The following is a 20,270-nucleotide window of genomic DNA, read 5'->3' on the forward strand; positions in this document are numbered from 1 at the left end:
CAAAGTTGTACATTTCACCTCTACTTTGCTTTAATTCTTCTGAAATGCCAAAAGGGTTAAAACACTTTATGAATGCTGATTCGATAACTTTGAGGGGTGCAGTTTTCAAAATGGGGTGATTTACGGGGACTTTCTAATATATAATGCCCTCAAAGCCACTTCAGAACTGAACTGGTCCCTGAAAAAAATAGCCTTTTGAAATTTTCTTTAAAATATGAGAAATTGCTGCGAAAGTTCTAACTGGTAGTGACGTAGAACAGCCAGCGGAATGTCAATCAAGCATGGAAAGGTGGGTTTTGAGGCAGGACTATGTGACTCTTGAGGATTTCGGCACCGACCCATGACCCCTTAATAAATAGCATATAGTGTGCGCCGTTTTAAAGATTTATAGATTTTGCTGCATCTGCAAAAGACATACAGGGAAATGTTTGGAAATATTGTCAGGTCATCTTGCTGCAGATCATACAGTGACTACAGTACTGATTACAGGCAGAATAAATATTTACATTAAGTGACTCCCAGGTGACGTTTTCCCAGATTCTGGTTGTTCTTTTTCTCTTTTCTTCTCCATCCGGATCCAGACCTCTATGATGACTTCTCACGGCCACAGCCCAGTTCTGCAGTTTGCCGCTCAGATGTCCTCAGCTTCTCACTTTTCAACATTTCTGCACCTATAAACCAAGATAAAATTCTCATGGTGCCACACACTATGCCCCTAATTATAATAGCGCCATACACTGCACCTCTAATTCTAATAGCACCATACACTGTGTCCCTGATTATAATAGCACCATGCACAGTGTCCGACAAACATACACACACACACAGTGTCCCCTGTAGATAGAGCCACCCTTCTAGTGCCCCCTGTAAACAGTGCCCCACATAGAGCCTCCTGTAGGCAGTGCCCCACATAGAGCCTCCTGTAGGCAGTGCTCCAGATAAAGACCCCTGTAGACATATGCAGTGCCTCCTATAGAGCTCCCTGTAAATACTGCCCTATAGAGCCCCATGTAGATAGTGCCCCTGTAGATAGTGCCCTACATAGATCCCCCTGTATATAGTGGCCCCCATAGATCTAATTAATTAATTTAATTCATTATTTTTCTTATTGCGATATCTAATACAACGGCTCAGTTTGTCCCAAAAATCTTCCGTTAAATTTGGACCAGATTATGGACTGGGCCAATCTAAGACCTTAAATTTGTTTATACACTTTTCTTAAGGTGCAATTGATGTTTAGGGATATTATCAGTTTAGTAACTGACCCATTTCTTTGTAGGTATAAGTTAACATTTACAATACTTAACACGGGCAAATGATTAGTTGAATGAGCACCCATACCCAAAGCTCATTCCCGATTATTGCCTTCTATAAACAGGGCAGCGGTCAGCCGAAGAACGAGCCAATGCTTTTTCACTGGCTGATCGCATCTTATGCGATTTAAAAAAAATGTTTGCTAGTCGGCAGCACATCTCCCTGTGTAAACAGGGAGATGTGCCGCCGACATGATGAAAATGCATAGGTGTCACGGTGCGGGGTGTGGACCCACTGGGTCGTACCGCGTAGCCGCATGGCAGCTGGCCAAACAGGTATGGTACAGAGTCTTTAGCCCTGAAAGGTTACCTGAGTCAATGTAGACAGTAGCAAGGCACGCTCGGCTGGGACCAGGCGGCAGGTAGACGTCAGGCGTGGAGTAGCAGAGCAGGCGTGGAAATGCAGCACAGCACGACTACAGCTCATCACGGCAGTAGATATGGATAGCACGGGATACAGGATAAAGGTACAGCGAACACTGGGAAGCTGGACGACACTTAGGAGACCATTTGCAAGACAGACTTTGGGAAACAACAACGCTCAGGTGAGGATCAGAAGGGCGGTGGGCTTTTTTTTTTTTTTCAACATTGAATTTTTATTGGTTTTAAACACAGAAAAACATTGTTGTACATAAGCATACAAATTATACCATCAATAAGATGGTCCCAAAACACAATAATACCATCCAGTACAACTGAGGTAGGCAACCTGAGAATATCAACTTGTAAGGGAAGGTGGGAAGGAAGGGAGGGATAGGAAAACAGGGAGAGTTTTCTCAAAAACATTCTTGTATCCTTTATTGTATTGTATTCCACCATTATTATTATTATTATTAACCGCTTCTCCTCTTATAGTCAATGTATTCCACATGGAAGTCCCCCATTACCTTCGTCTGGCTCACCCCGGGAACATGTCAGTCCACCTTTGCCACTGAGCCTCAAACCTATTCATTCTGTTCTGACGACGTGCAAATAATCTTTCATATACACAATGGGATGAGACCTTTTCTATAATTTCCCTCAAGGACGGGACCGAGACTGACTTCCAGTTTTTGGGCGGTGGCCTTTTTATAGTCCAGGAAATCATGTGGGTTGATGATGATGATTTTCATGCGCACTGTAAAAGGGCTCTATATAAATAAATATATAAATAAATATCTAAATAAATAATATATATATATATATATATATATATATATATACATATATACACACACACACACACACACACACACACACACACACACACAAATGGTGGATTTCACCTACTTGTGTCACCCACTATTACTACCTTCTTTATAATCAGGATCACTAGGGTTATGCCTAGTTCCCCTACCTTTTCCTTATACTAACGTTAATTTATTTGCTTTGCTGCTACTCAAGGGAATAAGACCGTACAATAAATACAATTGTATAGTAAATAAAGGTGTTAAGGATCTGCCAGGCACAGCTTCTGTATCCATGCCAATAGGTAATCAGTCTGCACCTGCTTCTATGTTTTGTGAGACTGACTCCATCTTCCACCACTCAGGATGGCAGGCTTAGGAGTGGGAGAGCCTATCACAGCCTGGCCAGACGGAGCATTCTATTTATACCTGCCTTTCCTGTTCCTCCTTTGCTTGTGATTCTTCTCTGCTGGTTTCCTGGCCCTGCTGCAGCTTCTTGTACCATTTGACCCTGCTTCATATTGACCCTGGCTTACTGACTACTCTCCTGCTTTGCGTTTGGTACCTCGTACACTCCTGGTTTGACTCGGCTTGTTCACTACTCTCCTACTCTGCGTTTGGTACCTCGTACACTCCTGGTTTGACTCGGCTCATTCACCACTCTTGCTTCTGTGTACCCTTGTCTGTTTGTCTGTCGTGCACTTATTGAGCGTAGGGACCGTCGCCCAGTTGTACCCCGTCGCCTAGGGCGGGTCGTTGCAAGTAGGCAGGGACTGAGTGGCGGGTAGATTAGGGCTCACTTGTCTGTTTCCTTACCCCCATCATTACATAATCACAAGCCCATATACCTACTCTACCCTGGTCCCTCACACTACTATGGACCCCCTTGAGACCCTGGTTCAGCAAATGCAGGGTCTCTCCCTACAGGTCCAGGCCCTGGCTCACAGGGTCAACCAGCCTGATGCTACCATGGTAGTGCCCCTCACCTCACCTCTTGAACCCCACCTCAAGTTGCCTGACCGGTTCTCAGGGGAAGACTTTTCTCTCCTTTTCGGGAGAGTTGTAGGCTCTATTTTCGTTTAAAGCCCCACTCCTCAGGTTCTGAGAGCCAGCGGGTGGGTATAATTATGTCCCGGCCCCAGGAAGGGCCCCAAGAATGGGCCTTCTCCTTGGCTCCTGACGCCCCTGAACTTTCCTCCGTTGATCTTTTCTTTTCTGCTCTCGGACTCCTTTATGACGAGACTGACAGGACTGCCTTTGCCGAGAGTCAGCTGGTGACCTTACGTCAGGGTAAGAGACCTGTTGAGGAGTATTGCTCTGACTTTAGGAAGTGGTGCGTAGCTTCTCGGTGGAATGACCCTGCCTTAAGGTGCCAGTTTAGGTTGGGTCTGTCGAACGCCCTGAAAGACCTGCTAGTTAGCTATCCCTCTTCTGACTCCCTAGACCAGGTTATGGCTTTAGCGGCACGACTTGACCGACGTCTCAGGGAACGACAACTGGAAAGTTTTTGTGTTTTCTCCTCTGACTCCCCTATGATGCCTCCCGAGGTTCCGTTGCTTCGTTCTTCCATGGAAGACTCGGAGGTACCTATGCAACTCGGGGCCTCCGTGTCCCCCCAACAACGTAGGGAGTTCCGCAGGAAGAATGGTCTCTGCTTCTATTGTGGGGATGACAAGCATAAAGTGAACACCTGTCCTAGGCGTAAGAATAAGCAGCCGGAAAACTTCCGCGCCTAAGTGATCATCGGGGAGGTCACTTGGGCGCACAGGTATTTCCCGTAAATATGAAACGTAATAAAATCTTGCTTCCCTTTCAGGTCTCTTTTGGTGGTAGGTCTGCTACCGGCAGTGCCTTCGTGGATTCAGGGTCGTCTGCTAATATCATGTCTGTGGAATTTGCTATGTCTCTAGCTATGCCTTTGATTGATTTGCCTAAACCTGTCCCGGTAGTGGGTATCGACTCCACTCCTCTTGCTAATGGTTATTTTACACCGCATACCCCTGTTTTTGAACTCCTTGTTGGCTCCATGCATTTGGAGCAGTGCTCTGTACTGTTGATGCAGGGATTATCGTCCGATTTGGTTTTAGGCCTTCCCTGGTTGCAGTTGCATAATCCCACGTTTGACTGGAATACTGGGGATATTACCAAATGGGGTAATGAATGCTTGACGTCATGTTTTTCTGTTAATTCTATTTCTCCCCCTGAGGAGGTGAACACGCTACCTGAGTTTGTTCAGGACTTCGCTGATGTTTTCTGTAAGGAGGCCTCCGAAGTGTTACCTACTCATAGAGAATACGATTGCGCTATCGATTTGGTACCGGGAGCTAAGCTCCCTAAGGGTAGGATATTTAATCTCTCTTGTCCCGAACGTGAAGCCATGAGAGAGTATATCCAGGAATGCCTGGCCAAGGGTTACATTCGCCCTCTACTTCTCCGGTAGGTGCTGGCTTCTTCGTAGGGAAGAAGGATGGTGGTCTTAGGCCATGCATTGACTACTGTAACTTGAATAAGGTCACTGTAAGGAACCAGTATCCCCTTCCTTTGATTCCTGATCTCTTTAATCAGGTTCAGGGGGCCCAATGATTCTCTAAGTTTGATATACGGGGGGCGTATAACCTTATCCGTTTTAAAGAGGGGGATGAGTGGAAGACAGCGTTTAACACGCCCGAAGGTCATTTCGACTACCTCGTCATGCCCTTTGGGTTGTGTAATGCTCCCGCGGTCTTCCAGAATGTCATAAATGAGATTTTAAGAGATTACCTGGGGGTATTTCTTGTAGTCTACCTTGATGACATACTTGTATTTTCCAAGGACTGGTCCTCCCATATTGAGCATGTCAGGAAGGTGCTCCAGGTCCTTCGGGAAAACAAACTGTTTGCGAAGACCGAAAAATGTGTGTTTGGGGTGCAGGAGATACCATTTTTGGGTCAAATCCTCACTCCTCATAAATTCTGCATGGACCCCGCCAAGGTCCAGGCTGTGGCGGAATGGGTCCAACCTGCCTCCCTGAAGGCGTTACAGTGCTTCTTGGGGTTCGCTAATTATTACAGGAGATTTATTGCTAACTTCTCGGTCATCGCTAAGCCTCTTACGGACCTCACTCGCAAGGGTGCTGATCTCCTCTGCTGGCCTCCTGAGGCTGTCCAGGCTTTTGAGGTCATTAAGAAGTGCCTTATCTCGGCCCCGGTGTTGGTTCAGCCCAGCCAAATGGAGCCATTTATCGTGGAGGTTGACGCGTCCGAGGTGGGAGTGGGGGCTGTCTTGTCCCAGGGTACCAGGTCCCTCACCCATCTCCTTCCCTGTGCCTACTTCTCCAGGAAGTTTTCGCCCACTGAGAGTAACTATGATATTGGCAACCGCAAACTCTTAGCCATTAAATGGGCATTTGAAGAGTGGCATCACTTCCTGGAGGGGGCTAGGCACCAGGTAACGGTCCTTACCGACCACAAGAATCTGGTTTTCCTAGAATCTGCCCGGAGGCTAAACCCGAGACAAGCTCGATGGGCGTTATTTTTTACCTGATTAAATTTTTTGGTTACCTATAGGGCTGGGTCTAAAAATATTAAGGCTGATGCACTGTCGCGTAGCTTCATGGCCAGCCCTCCTTCGGAGGAAGATCCTGCTTGTATTTTGCCTCCAGGTATAATCATTTCCTCTATTGATTCTGATTTAGTCTCTGAAATTGCTGCTGATCAAGGTTGAGCTCCCGGGAACCTTCCTGAGAACAAGCTGTTTGTTCCCCTGCAATTCCGGCTAAGGGTACTTAGGGAAAATCATGACTCTGCACTATCTGGTCATCCAGGCATCCTGGGTACCAAGCACCTCATTGCCAGAAACTATTGGTGGCCTGGGTTGCCTAAAGACGTTAAGGCCTACGTCGCCGCTTGTGAGGTTTGTGCTAGGTCCAAGACTCCCAGGTCCCGACCAGCGGGCTTACTACGTTCTTTGCCCATTCCCCAGAGACCTTGGACCCATATCTCCATGGATTTTATCACCGATTTGCCTCCATCTCAAGGCAAGTCGGTGGGTTGTAGTAGACCGCTTCAGTAAGATGTGCCACTTTGTGCACCTCAAAAACTACCCAATGCTAAGACGTTAGCTACCTTGTTTGTCAAACACATCCTGCGTCTCCATTGGGTCCCTGTCAATATTGTTTCTGACAGAGGGGTACAATTTGTTTCTTTGTTTTGGAGAGCGTTCTGTAAAAAGTTGGAGATTGATCTGTCCTTCTCCTCTGCCTTCCATCCTGAAACTAATGGCCAAACTGAGAGGACTAATCAGTCTCTAGAACAATATTTAAGGTGTTTTATCTCTGACTGTCAATATGATTGGGTCTCATTCATTCCCCTCGCCGAATTTTCCCTTAATAACCGGGTCAGTTACTCGTCAGGGGTCTCCCCCTTTTTCTGTAATTTTGGGTTTAATCCACGGTTCTCCTCCATTTCACCTGGTAGTTCCAACAATCCCGAGGTAGAGGTCGTTCATCGGGAACTGTGCACAGTCTGGGCCCAGGTTCAGAAGATCCTAGAGGCGTCCCAGAGCATACAAAAAACTCAGGCAGATAGAAGACGTTCTGCTAACCCCTTGTTTATGGTCGGGGATCTGGTGTGGCTATCGTCAAAGAGCTTGCACCTTAAAGTCCCGTCCAAGAAGTTTGCTCCCCGGTTTATAGGGCCGTACAAGGTCATTGAAGTCCTCAATCCTGTCTCCTTCCGACTGGAGTTGCCCCCATCTTTTCGAGTACACGACGTGTTTCATTCCTCCCTCCTTAAACGCTGCTCCCCGTCCTTAGCTCCCTCGAGGAAACCTCCTGTCCCCGTTCTCACCCCTGAGGGGGTAGAATTCGAGGTGGCCAAGATTGTGGACAGCAAGATGGTCCAAGGCTCCCTCCAGTACCCTTGTCCATTGGAGAGGATACGGGCCTGAGGAGAGGACTTGGGTACCCGCCCGGGATCTTCACTCTGGGGTATTGGTCAGGAGGTTCCACCTTCGTTTCCCAAATAAACCAGGTCCATCTAGAAAGGGTCCGGTGGCCCCTCATAAAAGGGGGGGTACTGTTAAGGATCTGCCAGGCACAGCTTCTGTATCCACGCCCATAGGTAATCAGTCTGCACCTGCTTCTATGTCTGTGAGACTGACTCCATCTTCCACCACTCAGGATGGCAGGCTTAGGAGTGGGAGAGCCTATCACAGCCTGGCCAGACAGAGCTAGCTCCCGCCCTCTGTCTATTTATACCTGCCTTTCCTGTTCCTCCTTGCTTGTGATTCTTCTCGTTTTGTTTCCTGGCCCTGCTGCAGCTTCTTGTACCATTTGACCCTGCTTTATATTGACCCTGGCTTACTGACTACTCTCATGCTCTGCGTTTGGTACCTCATACACTCCTGGTTTGACTCGGCTTGTTCACTGCTCTCGTACTCTGCGTTTGGTACCTCGTACACTCCTGGTTTGACTCGGCTCGTTCATCACTCTTGTTGCTCACGGTGTTGCCGTGGGCAACTGCCCCTTTTCCCTTGCTTCTGTGTACCCTTGTCTGTTTGTCTGTCGTGCACTTATTGAGCGTAGGGACCATCGTCCAGTTGTACCCCGTCGCCTAGGGTGGGTCGTTGCAAGTAGGCAGGGACTGAGTTGCGGGTAGATTAGGGCTCACTTTTCGGTTTCCTTGCCCCCATCATTACAAAAGGGTAATATTTATTACTAACAATAATCACACTTACATATAAAATACACCAAACACAGAACACAGTAACTGATCACGGTATAGTATCAGTATACCCCAATACATATAAGACGTTAATATATATTGAGTATACTCACACTATACGTAGTACAGTATAAACCCGGTATCACGATCCTAATTATACCGCCACCCACTTACCTAAACATACATAGAAGTTACGTTACAATACAACACACATGCACATGCTCACTGTTTCTGTCCCACTCCCACCTAGCAATAACTATCCCTGTACAGTAAGGGTTAATCAGGTAACAGGGACTGCAAGGGTTAACTTAGGACTGCAAGGGTTAACTTAGGACTGCAAGGATTAACTTCAGGGTTGCTGTATACCAGGGAATAGCAGGTACTGCAGGGCTAGCAAGTTACTGCAGGGGTTGCTTAGGGATTCAGAGAAAAACAAAGAAATGGATCCAGCGCTGTGTTCTTGAGGATTGTTTAAAAACTGAAACTATTTCCAAGTTTTAATGAAAATTGGTATAAAAACAGTTAGCGTTACAATGGATATTCTCAAATAAGTAGTAGGATTTATGGCAGTGTGACCGCTCACACTGCCATAAATCCTACTACTTATTTGAGAATATCCATTGTAACGCTACCTGTTTTTATACCAATTTTCATTAAAATTTGGAAATAGTTTCCGTTTTTAAACAATCCTCAAGGACACAGCGCTGGATCCATCTCTTTGTTTTTCTCTGTATTCCATACGTGTGCCGACACGAGGACCCGTGCGCAAGTCTACACATGCGATAAGGTGAGCTGGAGGAATCCTCCCAAACTTTTTTCCACGTTGCTTAGGGATTACTATGGTTACTGCAGGGGTTACTCAGGGCCGGAAGGGGTAGTAGGGGAACTCAAGCCTGCAAGGGTTACTTAGGGAACTCAGGGCTAACAGGGTATGGGAATATGCAGGTGAGAAGCTGGAGAGAAAGGGTTACTTAGGGTGTATAGGGGAGAAGATACTTAGCGCTTTATGTGGTCCAAGTTGGTGTGGTCTCTCAGGAAGGGCCATGAGGCAAGAGCAGACCAGGAGGGAAGGCGAGTCCATTGGGAGCAGGAAATGAGAGAGAACTTTGGGACCGTTTGTCCTTTTAAACCCTCCCATGCACATCTGTGTGACATCACATGCTCATGCACGTGCAAGGGGGGGAAGGGCATGGGCTTATGGCTACCTCATGGAATACCATTACCTGGTGAGAAAGGGTGGAAGGGCAGCTCATGTGAATGCATTGGATGTGTCTAATGTCTTCTCACGCGCGCACTGGCCCTTTAAGAGCGGGCACGAGCACCCTCCGGGAGACAGTCTCGATACCCGGAAGTGAGTGCCGGAGCCTCACAGGGGGACGACGCAGCACAGCAGCAGGATGTCCATGGCCGTCGAGGGGTAAATTAGAACGACGGACCGCGGCCATAGACGTTACAGTATCCCCCCTCTTACGCCCCCTCTTCTTGGGGCCAGAGCGGGAGAAAAACTTCCTCATGAGGACAAGGGCATCGATGTTCTCCTCTGGCTCCCAAGACCTCTCTTCTGGACCGAATCCCCTCCAATCCACCAAATAAAACCTCCTTCCTTCCACCTTCTTGGTGGCTAGAATCTCCCTTACCTCGAAAGTCCCAGACAAGCCACTGCAGGATTAGGAGTCCTAGAGTAGCGGTTCAGGACCACAGGCTTCAGCAAGGAGACATGGAAGGAGTTAGGGATCTTGAGGGTAGGAGGCAGCCGCAGTTTGTAAGAGACCGGGGTAACTTGTAGCAGGATCTTGAACCTGGGAGCAAATTTGCAGGACGGCACCCTCAGCCGGATATTCTTTGAGGACAACCAGACCTTCGTACCTGGAAGAAACTGAGGAGGATCCCGTCTTCTAGTATCTACTTTTTTCTTCATGCGGTCAACTGCCAGCAGAATAGAAGATCGGGTCTGTTGCCATATTTGCAGAAAGTCCCTGATGGTCGAGTCAGCTGCAGGCACCTGGAACATAGTAGAGACAGGAAGAGTTATTCGAGGATGTTGGCCGTAGACTATGAAGAACGGGCTGGAGGTGTTAGACTCACTAGTATGGTTATTATAGGAGAATTCTGCCCACGGGAGCAGCTGCACCCAGTCATCATGTCGCCTGGAAACAAAGTGACATAGATAGTTCTCCATAATTTGGTTAATCCTCTCGACTTGCCCATTGGACTGGAGATAATAGGCCGAAGAAAAGTCCAACTTTACACCGAGGAGGCCGCAGAGTGCTCTCCAAAACTTCGAGGTGAACTGGACACCTCGATCCGAGACAATATGCAGAGGCAAGCCATGCAGACGGAAGATGTGTTGTATGAAGAGGTCAGCCAGTCGAGCAGCAGAAGGCAGACTAGTCAGGGGAACAAAATTAGCCATTTTAGAGAATCGATCCACCACCACCCAGATTACACTGCATCCTGCAGAGAGAGGCAGATCTGTGACAAAGTCCATAGCAACATGACGCCAGGGGGCATCGGGCACAGGCAGTGGTTGGAGCAGACCGACTGGTCTGGAGTGGTCAACTTTGTTTGCTGCACACACCGTACAAGAGGAGACAAAGTCCATGACGGAACCGGAACCGAACAAAGAACAACGACCACCTGACTTGACGAGGGTTCAACCGTTGAGCCTTTTGTAAATAGGTCAGATTCTTGTGAATCGTGAAGACCAGGATAGGACAGACTGCGCCTTCCAGTAGATGTCTCCACTCCTGCAGGGTCAGCTTGATGGCCAGTAACTCCCGATCCCCAATCGAGTAGTTGCGCTCTTCGGAAGAAAACCGTTTGGAATAGTAGCCACATACCACAGTCTTGCCTTTAGAACCTCTCTGGAACAACAGTGCACCTGCTCCAACAGAGGAAGCGTCCAGCTCTAAAGAAAACTGTAGGGACACATCAGGATGGTGAAGAATAGAGGCTGACGTAAAGGCTTTTTTTAAGGTCTCAAATGCGGCTTCTGCCTCTGGAATCCACACTTTGGCATTCATACCCTTTTTTGTGAGGGTAGAGATGGGGACTGTCAATGACGAGAAGTTGGGAATGACAGCCGGTAGAAGTTGGCGAATCCCAGGAAGCGTTGTATGGCCCTTAAGCCTTGGGGGCGTGGCCACTCCAGGACAGCTTTTACCTTCTCCGGGTCCATCTTGAGGCCCTGATCGGAGATGATATAACCCAGGAAGGGAAGAGATCTTTTTTTCAAGCATGCACTTCTCCAGCTTGGCATAAAGATGATTCTCCCTTAAACGAAGCAACACCTGGCGGACATGACTCTGATGAGTTACCGGATCTGGGGAAAAAAATCAAAATGTCATTGAGATACACCATAACACAGGCATAGAGGAGATCACGAAAAATTTAATTGACAAATTCTTGAAACACAGCGGGGGCGTTACACAGGCCGAAGGTATTCATAGTGCCCATCATGTGTATTAAATGCGGTCTTCCACTCATTACTCTGATGAATCCGAATCAGGTTGTAGGCCTCCCGTAAGTCCAGTTTAGGAAAAAAAATTGCCCCCGTATGCGATCAAACAGTTCCGAAATCAAAAGAAATGGGTACCTGTTCTTCACCGTGATCTGATTGAGGCCCCGGTAGTCAATGCAGGGTCGGAAGAACCCAGCTCCGGCCGGGGATGAGGACTTACGAATGAAGCCCCTCTCCAGATGCTCCTTGATGTAGGTCGACATAGACTGACTCTCTGGCAGGGAGAGTGGGTATACTCTACCGCGAGGAAGAGAGGAATCAGGAACCAAGTTAATCGGACAATCATATGCTCGATGTGACGGCAAGGTCTCCGTTTCCCTTTTGTTGAAGACATCAGAGAACATAGAGAAGCAAGAAGGCAACCCTGCCAATGACTGATGCGGCGAAGACTGCGGTGGATAGATATGACCCAGACAGCGGTCGAGACACTTGGGACCCCACTGGAGAACCTCTCCAGAGTTCCAATCCAGGATTGGGGCGTGCAAACAGAGCCAAGGCAAACCCAGCAGCACGGGCTTGATGGCCTTGGGCAGGACAAACAGGGAGATGAGCTCAGTGTGAAGAGCTCTCACTTGTAGTCTCAATGGCTTGGTCACAGACAAAACTGGGTCAGGCAATGGCAGTCCATCTACCGAGGCGACAATCAACGGCCTTTCCAGATGGACAGTGGGCAACTGGAGAAGATCCACAAGGTCTTGACAGATGAAATTAGCTGCAGAGCCAGATTCCAGGTAGGCAGAGACCAGATGGGGTTTCTGGCCAACAATGATGGCCACGGGAATAAACAGTTTGGAAGACAGTTCATGATTAAATGCAGTGGCGCCCAGGGTTGTCTCTCCAACCAAACCTAGGCGTTTTTTTTTTACTTTTGTGGACACAGACGCACGACATGGCCAGTGAGGCCGCAATATGTGCCTGCGCTATTTCTCTTGTACAGACAATTTTAGATGATTCACCTGCAAGGCACCTCGGGTAAGGCAGTAGAGGATGGCAAGACTGGTTGCTGGAAGTTGGGCGCCAATGTAGGAAGCCGTCTCTCCTGTCGAACCTCATGAGATCTCTCCCTGAGCCTTATCTCCACCCGGGTAGCCAGCAGAATCAGGTCGTCCAAGGCAGGTGGTAGATCTCGGGCAGCAAGTTCGTCCTTGATCTCGGGCGATAGGCCATGCCAGAAGGATGCTACCAAGGCCTCATTGTTCCAGGACAGCTCTCGTGCCAGGGTCCGGAACAGGATGGTGTATTCGCCCACGGAGGTGTCCTCTTAGCGCAGGTTGAAGATAGCAGTGGCTGCTGACGAGACACATCCTGGCTCCTCAAAAACAGTACGGAACAACCCCATGTACCCCTGAAAATCTTGAGTCTCAGGTCCCTGACGTTCCCAGATTGGGTTCGCCCATGCCAGGGCCTTTCCAGCAAGTAGAGACACGATGAAGACGATCTTGGTTCCGTCTGACGGAAATGCTCGGGCGTGCAGGGTAAAATGGATATAGCATTGGTTCAGAAATCCCCTGCACGTACTTGCGTCTCCATGGAACCGAGAAGGTAATGGCAGTGAGAACCGAGGATCCGAACCGGAACCGCCAGGAGGTGTAGCAGGAGGGTCAGTCGGAGGAGCTTGCATAGAAGCAGGAAGGGAAGCAGCTAGCGCCCCTAGCTGCTGCACCATGGAGTCCACTGCCACAAGAATTTGCTCCTGTCTTGCTCGGAGATCCTGCAGGTCCGCCTGCATGGCTTGGGAGGGTGACATGCCATTAAATTGACAGAGCATACTGTCACGGCGTGGGGTGTGGACCCACTGGCCCGTACCGCATAGCGGGATGGTAGCTGGCCAAACAGGTATGGTACAGAGTTTATAGTCCAGAAAGGTTACCAGGCAATGTAGACAGTAGCAAGGCAGGCTCGGCTGGGACCAGGCGGCAGGTAGACGTCAGGCGTGGAGTAGCAGAGCAGGCGTGGAAATGCAGCACAGCACGACAACAGCTCAGCACGGCAGTAAATCAGGATAGTACTGGATAGCACGGGATACAGGATACAAGTACGGGGAACTCTGGGAAGCTGGAAGACACTTAGGAGACCATTTGCAAGACAGATTTTGGGAAACAACAACAACGCTCAGGCGAGGATCAGAAGGGCGGTGGCCTTCTGATAGTCCAGGAAATCATGTGGGTTGATGATGATGATTTTAAGAGCGGGCACGAGCGCGCGTGCACCCTCCGGTAGACCGTCTCGCTGGCCGGAAGTGAGTGCCGGCGCCTCACAGAGGGACAAGGCAGCACAGCAGCAGGATGTTCATGGCCGCGGTCGTCGAGGGGTAAGTTAGAACGACGGACCGCGGCCATAGATGTTACAATAGGGACAAATGATCGTAGTAACGATTGTTCGTCCCCATACTGTACATTACCAACTATTACTCCTTGTGAATGGAACTAACAAACACTGATCGACATGCTGTATCGTTGATCAGCACTCATTTTTCCGACCAGTATCAGGTTGTCCAAAATGACCTTTACATTGCTTCATCAATTTGAGATTGGATATCAATAGTAACCTTCTGGTGAAGCTCCGAAAAATACATTTATTTTGATTCGTTGTTACATGGAACTCCTCCTAATCCTATGTGACACAACTATTTGATGCTTTTGAGTTTTTAATACAGTGTCTTGGTTACAGTGAAATAGCTGAGTTAGTTGTTCCACTCTTCACAGCTTCAATAAGTAAGCATATCCTACCATGCCGCTTCAACCTAATTTCTTGGGTCTTCGCAAAAAATACAACAATATATTTGTGAGGCGCCAAATAAATCTAAACTTTTACACATAAGATATAATACAGATGGTCTTCGTAGTGTTGCATCATATTTAGCTGCTATTAACCCAAGTGCCCTCTCACCCATAAATAGTTCCATTTTGTTTAATAACTAAAGAATGAAACATAATGCAAAAAATGTGCTCAATCCTTTCACTTCATCTCTCTAATATTCCTTTCCAACTTGAAATCCCAATCTTAGAGGCCTGTCCATGGCAGCCGATTTGAGCTTTGTGCACTGGGAAAGAAAGCTGTCCAGGATGTACATTGTGAACAGCTGCTCGGCCATCAACGTTAAGCCACCGTTATTTGTATCCAGGGGCGTAGCTAAAGGCTCATGGGCCCCGATGCAAAAATTCTTACTGCCCTCCCCCCCCCCCCGCAAACTTCTCATGGCCGACGGTCCGCAGCTTTCAGCTGCATCGCTGGGTCTCCTAAATGACCCCCCAACAATGCAGCACTAGCGTCACTAAGGCTGGGTTCACACACCCTATTTACGGACGTAATTCGGGCGTTTTAGCATTGAATTACGTCCGAAAATGCGGCTCAAAAGCGTTGGCAAACATCTGCCCATTCATTTGAATGGGTCTTACGATGTTCTGTGCCGAAGGTCATTTTTTTTTACGCGCCGCTGTCAAAAGGCGGCGCGTAAAAAAGACGCCCGCGTCAAAGAAGTGCCTGTCACTTCTTCAGACGTAAATGGAGCCGTTTTCCATGGACTCCATAGAAAAACAGCTCCAATTACGTCCGTAATGGACGCAGCGAAAGACGCCTGCACATGCCATATTCTCCTGAAAACAGCACCGTAATTTCAGCCGTAACAGACGCTGCCGTGTGAACATACCCAGGGGCGTAACTAGGAAAGACTGGGCCCCATAGCAAACTTTTGACTGGGGCCCCCCCTCTGCTGGGAATCACACAACCCCCCCCCCCTTGTAGATAGTGCCTCCCTATAGATTCCACCACACAGCGCCCCCCTATAGATAGCACCATACACAGCCCCCTGCAGATAACGCCATACAGCCCCCCTGTAGATAACGCCATACAGACCCCCTCTGTAGATAACGCCATACAGCCCCCCCTGTAGATAACGCCATACAGCCCCCCCTGTAGATAACGCCATACAGAACCCCTCTGTAGATAACGCCATATAGCCCCCCCCCCCCCCCAAAAAAAACGGCCTATAGTTTGTCCTACAAAAGACATGCATCCCCTATCCACAGGATAGGGGATACATGTGTGATCGCTGGCAGCGATAAGGAGAACGGGGGACCGAAAGTCCCCCGAAGTTCTCCATGACTAACCTCGGACTTCCGGCGTCTGCGCAGTTCAATAAAAATGAAAGGAGCGCTAGTCACGCATGCGCACAAGCGCGACCGGCGCTCCATTCATTTCTACGGAGCTGCCGACACAGACCCCGGAAGTCTGAGGTTTGTCATGGAGAACTTAGGGGGGACTTTTGGTCCCCTGTTCTCCTCATCCCTGCCAGCGATCACACATGTATCCCCTATCCTGTGGATAGGGGATACATGTCTTATGTAGGAACAACCCCTTCAGTGGCGTCGCGCTGTAGCAGCTATAGCGGCTGCTAGCGGAGCCTGCGGCCATGGGAGGGGGCCGTGCCGGCGGGTGGCACGGGCCCCCTCATGCTGCAGGCTCTGTAGAAGTCGCTACGGCTGCTATAGCGGTAGTTACGCCACTGCGTATAGGTTTGTACGGCGGAAAACTACAGCTCCCAGCATGGCCTGAACAATGGTAAGGATATGCTGGGAGATGCGGTTTCACAAAAAAAATCCTATCACCATCATCTCGCTGCAGATCATACAGTGACTACAATACTGATTAGAGGCAGAATAAACATTTACATTAAGTGACTCACCGGTGACGTCTCAGATTCTAGTTCTTTTCTTCTCCCTCCGGTTCAGACATCTATGATGGATTTCTCCCGGCCATGACCCATTTCTGCAGTTTTCCGTTCAGATGTCTTCAGCTTCTCACTTTTAAAACATTTCTGCTCCTATAAACAAAGTTAAAATTCTCAACACATCTAAATATAACTGTCACAAACACACAACATGCCCCCTGTAGATAGTGACCTACATAGAAGCCCCTATAGATAGTGCCCACATATGGACTCCAGAGCTGCAAGGCAATAGTGCTAACCACTGAGCCACCGTGCTGCCCTACATATAGCTTCCCCTATAGTTAGTGCTCCACGTATAGCCCACCTCTGTATATAGTGTCTCACATATAGCTCCCCCTGTATATAGTGTCCCACATATAGCCCACCCCTGTAGACTGTGCACTACATATAGCCACCCTGTTGCTAGTGCCCCACAGGTAACCCACCCCTGTATATAGTGTTCCACATATAGACCCCCCTGTATATAGTGCCCCACAGGTAACCCACCCCTGTATATAGTGTCCCACATATAGACCCCCCTGTATATAGTGGCCCACATATAGACCCCCCTGTATATAGTGGCCCACATATAGACCCCCACCTGTATATAGTGGCCCACATATAGAGCCCCCTGTATATAATGGCCCACATATAGAGCCCCCTGTATATAGTGGCCCCCACCCCCACATATAGACCCCCCTGTATATAATGGCCCACATATAGAGCCCCCTGTATATAATGGCCCACACAACCACATATAGACCCCCCTGTAGCTACTACCCCACATATAGACCCCCCTGTAGCTACTGCCCCACATATAGACCCCCCTGTAGCTACTGCCCCACATATAGACCCCCCTGTAGCTACTGCCCCACATATAGACCCCCTATATATAATAGCCCACATAAAGATGACCCCCCCCCCCACTATAGATAATGCCATTCACATTTTTATGAGGGGAAAAAAAAAAACTTGACATACTCACATTCGCCGGTTCCCACGCTGTTCACTGGCGATGCAGACATGCTCTCTTCTGAGCATGTCTGCAGGAGCTGAACGAGCGTCCTCCAATGACGCCGATTGGCGGGGCAGAATGACTTGCCCCGCCAATCAGCACCTTCCAAGCATGGAAGCGGCGCGATGATGTCATCGCGCCGCTAGCCAATCAGTGTCATTGTAAGGCACTGGATGGTCAGGCACGGAACATGCCCGGCCATTCAGTGCTAATACATGTATTTGGCTGCCGCTAGCACTGGGGCCCCCTCCGGTGCTAGCGACACCTACAGGCATGAGAGGGCCTGTGTAAGGCTCGGCGTCGCGGGCCCCACAGTAGCGGCGCTACCGCTGTAGTAGCCATAACGGCTGCTAGCGGCGCCACCGGGCCCCCTCAAGCCCCGGGCCCCGTAGCAGCCGCCACTGCTGCTACCGCGGTAGTTACGCCACTGAACATACCCTCAGGGCTTAAAATGTCAGGGAAATAGCCCCAATACATATGTGTCCGCCCAAAAAAAAGTGTGTATATGAGACAGCATAGCATATCTATAGCACTACGACCCTATAAACTATGGATAGGATTAGATACAGTGGCTCAGCAGACAGTATCACACATGATAGGATTAGATACAGTGGCTTAGAAGGCAGTATCACACATGATAGGATTAGATACAGTGGCCCAGCAGACAGTATCACACATGATAGGATTAGATACAGTGGCTCAGCAGACAGTACCACACATGATAGGATTAGATACAGGACTCAGAAGGCAGTATCACACATGATATGATTAGATACAGTGGTTCAGCAGACAGTATCACACATGATCGGATTAGATATAGGGCCCAGGAGACAGTATCACACAAGATACGATTAGATACAGGGCCCAGCAGACAGTATCACACATGATTGGATTAGATACACAGCTCAGCAGACCGTATCACACATGATTGGATTAGATACAGGGCCCAGCTCGCTGACATTGCGTCTCCAGCGCTGGACCCAGGATAGGTAAGAATAATAATTTTGCTTCTTTATGTGTTACTGATTATTTTTGTGTGTTTGTGTTTTTTTTACAGGTTCGGTTGTTGGACTTCGGATACGAGGACTTCAATGACGGCGTTTTTTTTCTCAATAAAATGGTTAATGAGGGTTGTGTTTTTTTTATTTCAATAAAATATTTTTTCTATGTGCTTGTATCTTTTTAAACTTTATTATCACCGCCTTAGTAATGGCCGCTGGCTGATTGACAACCTCCATTACTAAGGCGGGGCTTAATGTTAGCAGGTGAGGAGGCCAACACTAACCCCCATTATTACCCCGGTACCCACCACCACCAGGAGTACTGGGAAGAGCCGGGTACGAACCAGTACCCGACCATCTGTAGTGACGGGCAGGCACCGGGGTGGCCGCAGGCTGGTAGTATTAGGCTGGGGAAGGCCAAAAACAGTGGCCCTTCCCACCCTTGTAATGCTGCCTGCTGCTGCCGTGCTGTATTTGGCTGGTTATGAAAATTGGGGGGGACCCCACATCGTTCTTTCCAATTTTATTTTTTTTAATGACGTGGGGTTCCCCCCATTTTTCATAACCAGCCAGATACAATAAAGCAGCATTACCAGGGTGGGAAGGGCCACTGTTTTTGGCCTTTCCCCTCCTGATAACACCAGCCTGCGGCCACCCCAGTGGCCGACCATCACTACAGATGGTCAGGTACTGGATCGTACCCGGCTCTTCCCAGCACCCCTGGTGGCGGTGGGTACTGGGGTAATAAAGGGGGTTAGTGATAGCCTCTGCACCGGCTAACACTAAGCCCTGCCTTAGCAATGGATGCTGTCAATCAGCCGGCGGCCATTACAAAGGCGGTAGTAATATAGTTTAAAAAAAAACACAAAGACATAGAAAAAATATTTTATTGAAATAAAAAAAAAACCCACACAGCCCTCATTAACCATTTTATTGATAATAAAAAAAAAGCTGTCATCGAAGTAGTCCTGGAATCCGACGTAGTCTAACGACCGAACCTGTGAGAAAACACACAAAAAATTATTAGTAACACATGTGTTAGGCTTAGATACAGGGCCCCTGTGTGATACTGTCTGTGGGACCCTGTATCTAAGCCTACCACAATGTAGGCTTAGATACAGGGTCCAGCAGACAGTAATCTTATACAGTATAAGATTACTGTGTGCTGGGACCCTGTATCTAAACCTACAGTGTGGTAGGCTTATATACAGGGCCCATCAGACAGAATCACACATGGGCCATGTATCTAAGCCTACCATGTGATTGGCTTAGATACAGGGCCAAGCAGACAGGATCACGCATGGGCCATGTATCTAAGCCTACCATGTGATTGGCTTAGATACAGGGCCCAGCAGACAGTATCACGCATGGGCCATGTATCTAAGCCTACCATGTGATTGGCTTAGATACAGGGCCCAGCAGACAGGATCACACAATCTGTGATCCTGTCTCATGGGCCCCCTAAGCCTGCTACATCGTAGGCTTAGGGGTTGTACGGTCCCTAAACATTGATGGCCTATCCTCAGGATAGGCCATCAATAGCTGATGTGTCTCTCGGGACCCGCAAATCAGCTGTTTTGAAGGGGCCGCAGCACTCGTACGAGAGCTGCTTCCCCTTCATTTCACTACTCGCTCACACTGTGAATCGCCGACACGGATTCACAGTGTGACCGGAATGAAGTGACAGGAATGAAGGGGAGCAGCTCTCGTACGAGTGCTGCGGCCCCTTCAAAACAGCTGATTCAGTCAGGGCAAACCTTACCTTCCTCTTCAGCCGCGGCGGGAGTTCTGTCGTCTCGATGCTGTGCGTGGCGCATAGCGCTATGACGTCATGCACTGCGCACA

Source organism: Rhinoderma darwinii, chromosome 1 (genome assembly GCF_050947455.1).
Source record: "Rhinoderma darwinii isolate aRhiDar2 chromosome 1, aRhiDar2.hap1, whole genome shotgun sequence".
In the NCBI taxonomy this organism is placed as follows: domain Eukaryota; kingdom Metazoa; phylum Chordata; class Amphibia; order Anura; family Rhinodermatidae; genus Rhinoderma; species Rhinoderma darwinii.